Here is an 8379-nt window from a genome sequence, read left to right as displayed (position 1 = left end):
AGGGAAGGGAGGGAGGGAGGGAGGGAGATTATTTTTATTATGTTCATATATGTAGACCCAACATATAACTTTATTTTAGGTAACTTCACTCCTAAGAGAAGACAGCCATGATCCTTTTTCAATGTTTTTAAATCATGGAAACAATTTTCAGGGACCTGTGTTTTTCTCCTCTTTTGAATTTTCCTCCTTCTTCCTGCTGTTTGTCTCTGGATAACTTCATAGATCAGCACACAAATCAAAAGTCTTGAAAAAACATTAGAGATGAAATTAAATTCTTTAAATTCATCTTGTGCCTAACTCTGGCAGGAGCTTTGATGAGTGAACAATTTTAAATGACTACTGCCTTGTTTCATTTGGGTTTGCTTAATTTTAACAGAAAACCCAAAACTAACATACCAAAACTGGTTCTCCTCTAAATGATGAGCCATCTTCACTCTCTCCTTATTAAAATCAGATTTCCTGAAAAACTGCCTCTACTCGCAGTCTCTCTCAGTGATTCTCTGACATTCTGCTTACACCTCTATCATTCTATTAAAATTCCTTTCTCAACTACCTAATGTAGGCTTTCTCTGTCAAATCCAATGACCTCTGCTCAGTTCTCTCTTTGTTTAATTCTATTGTGTTTTCCAATGTAGACCATTGTCTTCTAGAAACTCTAGGCAAAAGAAATAGCATGTTGCCACTGGGGGGGCGGGTGTTAAACTAATATATAGAGCTTTGGCTCAGTGGGTAATAAGAAAACACTTGTTGCAAACTGGAAAGCTATGGGCCTTGGTATGTCATGGCCAAACACTTAAACTGTCATCTGCAATAACTTGGAAAGCAGGTTGCATGTCTTAAAGAGAATGTAATTCCAGAGATGAAAATAGTTTGAATGTTGTAGTACATCGAATGTTCTTTAATGTTTTTAGCATGATATTGTAAGAAAAAGATGAGCCCAGTCAAAAATTGACAAATTTGCATGCAGAGATGGAACAGACTAGAATTCTATAAGGGGGATTTTATCTACCTTTGGCCTCAGTTAGACAGTCCAGTAGTTTTAGTAGGTAGGGTTGAAAAGTCAACTGCTTGTCTAACTCAAATAGTAGAAAATAATTCTCTAGACGTTTCTCAAATAGCTCTCATTATGGCTTCTCAGCTAGAAAAATGTAACCTAACCTAGTGGTAAAGATGAGATTAAGGAGATCTTACCCCATTAGCCTATTTTATTTCAGATTGTAACCACTAAAATGAAGGAGAAAAAAGGATGATCTTGGAATAGAAACCAGGATTTAATACAGGTTTAGAGAACTATGTCCAAAAATTAACTTTTGTATGGTTGATGGTACATAAAATTATTGAAACTAAAATTATCTGGAGTCACAAACTTTTAAATGAAATTATATTTTCAAAGAAACAGCCAGCCAACCCTTCAAAACCCAGATGATTGTTTGAGTCCTAAAATTACTTCTGAATCTTCAAACCTGCTCCAGCAGGAAGTGGACTGCAAAAGCTGTCCAATTCGGTAATGCCCACTCCAGTACATTCACAGAAGATAATGAATGAGGAAGGCTTATCTAAAGGGCCCAGTCAGGGGTCACACCAGAAAAATGGACCAAGTTCTCTCTTTCCAAAAACAGAATCAGTATTTAATAATAATAATAATAAATAAATAATAATAAAAAAAAAGTTCTACTACCAGGGCAGAGAATTTGTGCAATGTCTGTTCAACAGGATTTCATCATTGATATGAACTAGTAACTGCCATGTCTCCAATTCTTCTCTTTTCTAAATGGAAAGCTGCTTTGCACTTATCATATACTACTCTTCCTTAGTGAAAGTGATCTCACATGGGAAATTCAGAAACACGAGCATGGTCACCTTTAAGACCAAAGAGGCCTGAGAGTGGAAGTTGCTAACCATTCTCCACGCTGCACTTCCTCTGCTCATCCTTTTACTAATTACCTCCTCCCCACTTATTTTTGGCTGAGCACATATATACTCAATCTGAGACTATGTTTCCCAGCCTTCCTTGTAGCTTGGAGTAATCTATTACTGAGTTCAGAAAAAGGGGATCTGAGTGGAAGTTGTGTGTTCAATTTCCAGGTTATTTGTCTCAAAAGATGAAGCTCTTGCTCTGGGTTTCCTTCTACTCCTCTCCCATGGGCTAAAACATGAACCTGGTGTTGCTGAATTTCCTTTTAAAATGCTAATGAACACAATTAGATAAGCAAACTTAAGGCCAGAAGTGGAAACCACAGAATTGATAGTTGAAGTTCAGTAGGATCAATCTATCAGCCTAAGTTCTTGAGTTAACTTTTGAAGCAGAATCTGCCTACGCTTCCCTGAACAGCTATGGGAAACGGTAGTAAATTCTCATTTTATTTAAGCCACTACATTTTAAGAGCATCTCTCTTATAGCAGCTGAGTTTTTACGGAAACCTACATAACAATAGCATTATGTTATTGGACTACATTTGCCTATTACTTGTGCTTTGCCAAACTGTAGACACCTCTGTGTAAAAGCTTATTTGATTTCATATTCTTGGTTTTTCCTTAGCAGCTTTATTATGGCTACTCCGCAAGCCTACTGCGATGGTTAATTTTATGTGTCAATTTGGCTGGGACACAGTGCCCAGATATTTAGTCAAACATAATTGTGGATGTTTCTGTGAAGGTGTTTTTGTCTGACATTAACATTTAAATAGCTAGATTTTGAGTAAAGCAGATTATCCTCCATAACATGGGTGGGCCTCATCCAAATTAGTTGAAGACATTATACAACAAAGATTGACCTCTCCTGAGTAATCTTTTGAGCCAGTCACTTAAAAAATATCTCCTTCTCGCTCTCTCTCTCTCCACACACACACACACACACACACACAATCATGTTGGTTTTGTTTCTTTGGCAAACTCTAATAAATCCCTCTACCCTGTTACTTCTCAGTCTTTAAAATTATTATAAAATCACCATTTCACTACTGACAGTATGTATATCAACTTAAATCATTTATTTATGCTACGAATATTTTTTGAGCATTTATTATGTACCAGACACTGGTTAGGACTACAAAAGAACCTTAGTCTAATGGGACTTACATTCTAGTGGAGGAGACAGATAATAATACCCCAATAAATAAACAACATGATAAGGTGCTATAAAGAAAAATAAAGAACAAAAAAGAGCCTAAGAAAAACTGAAAGAGAGTATTCATTTAGAGAGTGTCTCAAGAGAGGTTTTCTTGATTATTCAAGAGCTAAGCAAGTATTATTTTGAAGTGAAAGAGTCAGTCATGAGGACACCTTTTACGAAAAAGAAGTCCTGGCTGAGGTAATAGCAAAGGCATAGTTCTCACCGTGAGAGAACACTTGATGTGTTTGATAAAACTTTAGCAGGAGTGTAGTGAATGAGGTGACCTGGGACCGAAGCTGGAAGAGGGTTTCTTTCTATTTTTGAGATTCTAAATTGGGCAAAAGTAGACCTTAAACTAAAAATAAAAAATGTTTTAGTCTTTCTGAGAGTAACTTTCCAAAGTATATATTTTGAAGTTTCTAGGTATGCTTGATAGTCATTCAAACACTTATAAGAAATTAGGCCCCTTCTACATGTTGATAACCAGTTAAGAAAATTTTCTGTAAGTTTCCCCAAGTTAAATATAAGTGTTTCATGCCATATCTACTTAGTTATATGCTACTATGTTTTTTTACATTCTTTGTAAATTGACTAGAATTTAGATGGACCAACTTAGCCTCAGCTGCACTCTAGGAATTGGGAGAAGCGGTATGAGCTCCAGCCACTAGCAGCAGCAGAGCCGCCACTTGGCCCCAAGCACAGGACAGTGAGGAAGTAAAACCAGTCATTAGAGAAATAGAGTGAGGACTTTGAGGGCCAGGTTTCCTATCAACATGGAGATTCTCCCTAGTTTACAGAGATGGTATGGATTGTATTTTATTAAAAGAAATAGCCTTATAGATAGCTTTACCACATATAACCTTGTATCCAACCTTACAATTCTGGCTTTTAACCTTGTATCATCCATTTAGTCCTGGCTTTGATTATCAAGACTTATTAGCAGAGGCAAAAGTTGGGAAATAGAACTCCAAGATATAATGGGTTTCTACTTTTATTAACTACTTAATGACAACTTCAGGAGGGTAAGGCTTTATTGCAAATATCCTTAAGATAAATATATTAATAAGCCAGCTCCTAAGCAAAATCTGAATCCTCTATGTTGGTAAACAAAAAGAATCTCATTGTTGACAGGTTAGATTCAAAAGGGCCATCATTCTTTCTTCCTTTTGGGAAACCATTAGAAACAACAACCTTCCTGTGTAGGATGCCACATGCAAAATATGGTAATATAAGGAGGTTTTATTTTAAAAGAAGTCATTTTCAAAGGTACAGATTTAGGTGCATGATGAAGTAGTTCTAGGCATGGTAGCATTTTCTATCACCACCCCAGGCCCAAAGGGGCAAAAGGAGAGAGAGATTACTATAAACCAAGTACAGTATCACATAGTTTAAGAGCATTGAGAACAGTAAATTTCAATGTAAGGAAAAAGATGTAACCTTATACAAAGTGTGATAGAGAAATAAATGTTTGGACTTTACTCTCCTCACTTCTTCTAAATACCTTGCAAAGGTGGCCCTTTGGCCAAACCCAACTGAAGCTAAAAGGTGTGGGAACCATAATATAATCTGGGATAGTAAGCAGGACAGAGAAGCAATAAAAATTAATCTGGAAGGACAAATGGGAACTATCAGGCATAGTTCTCATTCTCCGGCTACACTGTAGAATCTATCTCAAGATGATTTCAGTGAGTGAAATTTCTATCAACAAGAGAGAGATAACCATTCCTTTCTCCCCATCATTGATATAGATAGTATGCAACAGACAGGTTTATAACTTCATCTATTTCAATATTCTGAAGAATAAAAGATTTCTATCAAGAGATTAGTTACTATTCCCTTGAGAAGAAGAATGAAATGGAGGTGGCAGAGATATTAGAAATGTCCCTCAATTCAAAAGAGAAGTTCCTCTAAATGGGCCTAAAAAAAAATCCAGGAAGAAGAGCATCTCTACATACAATGCCCACAGGTGTTAGCATCTGAAGTTAATAATTTCCCCAAGACAAAAATATTCAGGCACATTTATCACATTCATACCTAAACTCATTTTGTACCTTTTAAAGAATGCTGCAGTTAATATTGAAAATATTTTTTCATCCTTCCTAGGATGAGGACTCTGAGCCTGACCTTAGGCCATTCTTTACGGATTGGCAAAGTGAAGCCCTAAATAAATGAGTCTATTCAGTTTTTTCTAAAGGTCACCATGCTGAAGATTATAGAAACCTTTAATTTGTGAGTCTCAAGGCATCAGAAACACCCATGTTATATAAACTGAGATTTTTCTTTATTTTGTCATCTAGTGTTCACCAATAAAGTTCACATTTTCAAATATACACATATTTAAAAAGCAAAGGAAGTTATATATGCATGTCTTGCATTATTCAATAAAAGTATTTACCCCAAATTTAACTTTATTTTCATGAGCAAAAATAAAATTCAATTAAAAAAAAAAAAACAACTGCAACCAAAATTCTCAAGTGAGATGATTCTGTATCACTAAAAAGTCTTAGGATTAAAAAGTGGTTTATTTGCTTTTCTTACATTGAAAATCCTAGATGACAGTATAATACTGTATCATATATTTTTATTTCTTTTATAACTCACTTAGATACAGAGTATATTATACAGTATATTATAAAATTACATTGTAGTACCTTTAATTACATGGCTTAATTTATACTAGAGACTACACATGTGGTGGTACAATGGCTAAACAGTAAAAAATTAACAGCAAGAAGAGTATTTATTGATTTGACATCATCGAAAATACCATGAACAAAACCCAAAGTCAAAAAAAGTCTATAAAAAATATGACATATTTTGATATATTAAAAAAGCTTTCAATTAGAAGAATTTAAAAAATAAATACTCAAGTTTAGAAAGAGAAGAATTGAAGAGTTTTAAAGCCAAAATCACACATCACATTTGTCTACATCCCCCATTTTCTACCATAGTCCTAATCCTTTTTTTCTCTCCTGTACCACAAAATTAGCCTGTTAACTCTTCTAGGAGCTTCTACTCTTTCTAATCAGTTCACTATCAACATACCAATTAATCTTTGTAACAACACATCAAGTTGCTCATGCTCCTTCCCCCAACTTAAAATTTTTAATTGCTTAGAGTTATCTTTAGAAATAACTCATAATTCCAAATAATGGTCAAAATATCCTTCATGAGATTATTTCTATAGACCACTCTGATTCCTTCCCCTGCCACTCTCCTCTCCCTTAGCTAGCTATGCTCTAGGACTATTAGTCTTATTGAATATTCTTATTGAATATTCATTGAACACCTCAAGCTTGTTCCCATTTATTCTTTTCATTCTCTTTAGAAAGCTCTTCTCTAGCAATGGCACACGACTCGCTCCCTAACTCTCTGCTTAAATACATCAAGTCTTTCTCATCTCAGGGTCTTAGCGTACACTGTTAAATCTTCTTTAAATTCTCTATCTCATTTCAAATAGCTGACTGCTTATTATTCTTCTATTCTCCAATTATGCATAAATTTTATAGAGTCATCCGCTATAAACTTTGTGTCTAATTTTAAAAGAAAAGCTGTCTCCTCTTCCACTCATAATCAAAATGAAAATATAATGACATGATCAATGAGAAAATAAAATAAATTTTATCTTTTAGAGTAGACGAGAATATCTATGCTGTGGACAGAAATCTATGATGCCCTCCCAAGACCCACCCCAGGTATACACATCCTGTATAATCCCTTCCCATTGAGTATATGTGGAACATGAGAATGTGGTGGAATATTGTTTTATGATTAACTTACTATTCATAGACTTTGAGTTCATGAAAAGGGAGATTCTCATAGATGTGTCTGACCCAAACTGTTGAGTCCTTTTAAAAAGATGAAACATCAGAGAGACATTCTCCTGCTGGACTCAAAAATGAAGGAAACTGCTATGTTGTGGAGAAGATAACCTTAACCTGTTACCATAATCAGACAAAGGCAATGCAAACAAACAAACAACCAAATGGAAAATATTTTTCATGAATATTGGTTCAAACAATCTTAGCAACATGTTAAATCAAATATAGAAAAATATAAAAATATGATACATCATAAATAAATAGGATTTAGTCCAGGAATGCAAGATTAGTTCAACACTTGAAAAATAAGTCAATCATTTCACCATATGAATAGATTGAAAAAAAAATTATCTCGGTAGACTCAAAAAAAGCATTTGAAAAAATTCAACATCCGTACATCATAAGAAAACCTCTATGCAAACTAGAAATAGAAGAAATTGTTTTTATTTTGATAAAGAACAACAAGAACAAACCTACCACTAATATGGTACTTACTGGTAAAAGACTAAATGTTTCTTTCTAATACCCAGTACAAAGACAAGACTGCTCTTACTTCTTTCATCAACATTGTATTGGAGGGTCTAGGCAAAAAAATTTTAACTATGAATTTAATTTGGAATAAATCTATTCATGTTAGCCAGTTCATTTTGAGTGAGTTTGGTTGGTTGTCTTTTAAGGAATTTGTTTATTACATGTAAGTTACCAAAAAAAAACAAGGAAAAAAATAAAAAGCATACAGATTAAGATGATAGACATAAAATCAGGAATTTGTTTATTACATGTAAGTTACCAAAAAAAACAAGGAAAAAACTAAAAAGCATACAGATTAAAATGATACACATAAAATCATATATTTGCATGTGCCATGATTATTTTGATAATTCCAAAGATAAAAATTAATAATATTATTGACATCAATAACTGTGTTTAGCAAGGTCACAGAAAACATGGCTAATACTAAAAATCAATTCCATTTCTACATAATAGCAAGAAATAGAAATTTCAATATATATATTTACATGCATAATTATATACATAATTTTATATGTATATATAATTTACATTTAATTCAAAATCACAAAGTTTGAAGATCAATTTATAAAATATGTGTAAGATTTGGATACTGAAATCTATGAAATATTGCTAGAAAAATTTAAAAGATCTAAATAAATGGAGAAAATGTACCATGCTCATGTGTCAGAAGACTGAAGATCATCAAGTTTCTAGTTCTTCTCAAATTGATATCTATATTCTAGGCAAGCCCAATTAAAATCCTGATGGTATTTTTGTTGTTGTTGTTATAGTGATTGTTACTGAAAATGAGAAAATATAAATTCCTGACAGAAGACATAGATTATATTTAAATATGGGATTAAATTTACAAAAGAAAAACTATTAAAATCTTGAGGAAATTATGTGGCAAAAGTAGTCAACTTTAAAGAAATC

This window comes from Pteropus alecto, unplaced genomic scaffold (genome assembly GCF_000325575.1).
Source record: "Pteropus alecto unplaced genomic scaffold, ASM32557v1 scaffold103, whole genome shotgun sequence".
NCBI lineage: Eukaryota > Metazoa > Chordata > Mammalia > Chiroptera > Pteropodidae > Pteropus > Pteropus alecto.
This window is presented reverse-complemented; position numbering follows the sequence as displayed.